We start from the raw sequence: 3029 nt of genomic DNA on the forward strand, positions 1-3029 counted from the left end.
GTTTTCTCCCCCAGAGTGTTTGAAACATTTCCCTTTGATAAGCTTATTATATATGGGATTATCCTTGATATCTTGGACGAGGCGTATTTTAACACAAAGATTCTTCAATTCTCCAAGCAGTTTAGTTTCTTCTACGGTGTTCTAGTTAGAATGGATCAATCTCTCAAGAAAATGAGGTGGATTTACTTGAGGGCTACTCTCTTCGTTTTACTCTTCAATCTCCTAAGATGGAGATGGAGGTTGGTTATATGGGATTACTCTTCCAAACCTGATGGTGATTTCTTGAATCTACATAGGATAGGGAGGGTAAGATGTCTCTCCACTGTAGACCTATTATGTCTGCTTGTTATTTGATTTTCAATTGGGTTGAGCAAGAATTTAAGGTTGCTTGGGTGGAGCAGGATGAGTGAGCTATGGTTGAGATGGAGGTGGCAACAGTAAAGGAGGTTGGTTGATTTGAGGCCTCAACGCTTGTGTTGGGTTATTCCACTAAGGATGTGGAGAAATATATGGTTGAAATGGCTGATTAATAGGTTCAGAAGGATATTGAGGTGCATAAGTCCAAGAAGGAGGTGTGGACCATGATGGATGATTGGAAGAGAACCAAGGTGGAAAGGGTGCATTCTGGTTATGATGGCAATAAGAATAGGATGCACCTTGCAATCCCTATTGCTATGGTTGGGGTCTTTAAGGCCTCCTTTGATTGATAAAGCATAGTTGCTCAACCCCAAATTTTTCCCCTTGGTATACAACTTTCAATCCAGGCAAACAATGACACTTATTTGTGGCATGGTTTCATCACAAACTGAGAAGACCTCTATAAAATTTAATGGACATTCATTTCTGAGGTGCCTTCTAGTGCATTTAGGCAAAAAAATGACCAAGGCCCTCTCTGATTCCTCTTGTCTCCCATTGATCTGTGTGGTATCCATTTTAAAAGAAAAGGTATGCAAAATTTTCACTTTTAAAGTCCCCCAACATGTTTCAAATTTCATTCTTGATGGATGTTGTGGAGGGAGAGGAACTAACCCAAGCTTGACTAGGCCTACCCTTCTTCCTAGCAGCCTTAGAATGGTTTTTTAACACTATTTTGATGTACTCATAGGATAGATTATAGATTTATCCCTTATACAACATGTTGAGAGTTTCTAGCATGTCCTCCCTGATCCCTCAGAGAATAAATAACTTGAGTGATTCAAGATCAAGGGTGCATCTAACCCTCCTATAAATGAGCTAAAATATTTCCTCATACTCCTATAGGGATTCATCAGGTCCAAGAGTCATTCTAAAGATTTCTTCTTTGGTTTCTTTGGACCTACAGTAGTCCATGTACTTTTTGTTAAAGGCTTGTTACATTTGATCCTAGTTATTGACGCTATCTCGAGGTAGACCAATAAACTAACACAAGGTTGCATCCTTAAGGGTAGGTGGGAATAACTTGAGCTTTTGGTCATCATAGTTAAACATAAATGTATCAGGGTCTTGAGAGGTTAATCCATGGAAGTGAAGAAGGGAATTATTATTCATTTTTGCCTCTCCATTAGTTCCTATGATAGGGAAGACCTCCTCATTCCTATTTTCAACCATGGTTTGGGTAGGTGAAATGGGTTCTTCTTCTTCCTCGATATGTTCTTTAAAAATCTCAGGTTTTTCACCTAAGGGGTCTTCTAAGTTCTAACTCTCCTCTAGTTAGAGAGGTGTTATAGACATATTTGGGCACAACAAACCCAAACTTATATGTTGATGAAATAGGTCTCATAAACCCCTAAAAGAGTTGTTTCATACCCTAAAGGAACATAGTCATCTGATTACATCATTCCCCAAAAGTTCCATTTGAGAAACCATCCAGAAATTGCCTAAACTAAACCATATTGACCACTCCACTGGCAAAGTGCGATGCATACTGAGTGGTACACTACTAGGGTGTGATGCATACTGATTAGGCCTTCTATAGGGTGTGATGGGTGAGGATGGACAAATGTCCGAGACAGTTTGCTAGGTGGTTGCTCATGGAATCTTCTAGAAACTTCCCTTGTGCCACTTGCCTCTCTGAAGGTGCCCAATGATGAATAAGGGATCTAAGAAATCTCCAATCCCTTCTCTTATGGAATCAACTATAACAAGTGGAATGACACTAATCAAACCCCATGGATGACTCACACCCTTGCACACATCTATAAATGGATCCCTCATCTAAGAGATCTAGAGGCTGGAATATTGTGAATTGCAAGGAAGTGCTGATAGTTTGTGATTGAGGAAACTGCATTGTATTGTTGGTGTGATCTTGTTATTTCATGAGGTGAAGAGGGATTGAAGCTGGGAGGATGATGCTGGATCAAACAACTAGGTTGTGATTCTCCCTTCTATTAATAAAGTTCTTCAAGTTTTCTTCCATATGATTGTGCAATTGTGAATGTTATCATTTGTTCATTATATATCTGATTCTGTAATGTTTATGTTGTAATAGATTGGTGAGCTCCAGTATTGTAGCAATAATGCTACAACTCCTGGGGCTTCCTGTCTCTTAATTTTATCAACCCGGTAGTTCGTACAAACTTGGAAGCGACGGTGCTATATGCACAAGTACTAGCTCTTGTCGCAGCTGTCACTTGGTCAGCTGGCACAAGTCCGCTAGGGCTCAAGCCAACTTCTATAGGCTCTAAGAAGAAGCTTGCTAATTGATGGACGAAAGATATTCTCAAAGGAAAGCTACTTTACTTGACAAAAATGGACTGAAAGCAAATCAAAGCATGTAAACCTAGGAACCCTAATTTGACTAGTCTAACCTCTATAACGCAAAGAATGTGAATGAAACTTCTACCAATGTTGTCATTACCTCTAATAAGTGAAAATGCATGAATCTAAGCTGCTTGCATCTTAAAAGACATATTTTTGTATTTTTTCTTTAAGTGGATGGAATGATTGTGATTTTGTGCTTATTAGGGTTTGGTTGTGCAGATGGGATGGAGAAGGAAGGAAAGCGTGGGAAAGGTTGGGGAGGCTAGGAGAGGTCCCCAGGGATCCTTACC

This window comes from Pinus tabuliformis, chromosome X, assembly GCF_031772625.1.
Source record: "Pinus tabuliformis cultivar Carrire ecotype Pingquan chromosome X, CPIR1, whole genome shotgun sequence".
Taxonomy (NCBI): domain Eukaryota; kingdom Viridiplantae; phylum Streptophyta; class Pinopsida; order Pinales; family Pinaceae; genus Pinus; species Pinus tabuliformis.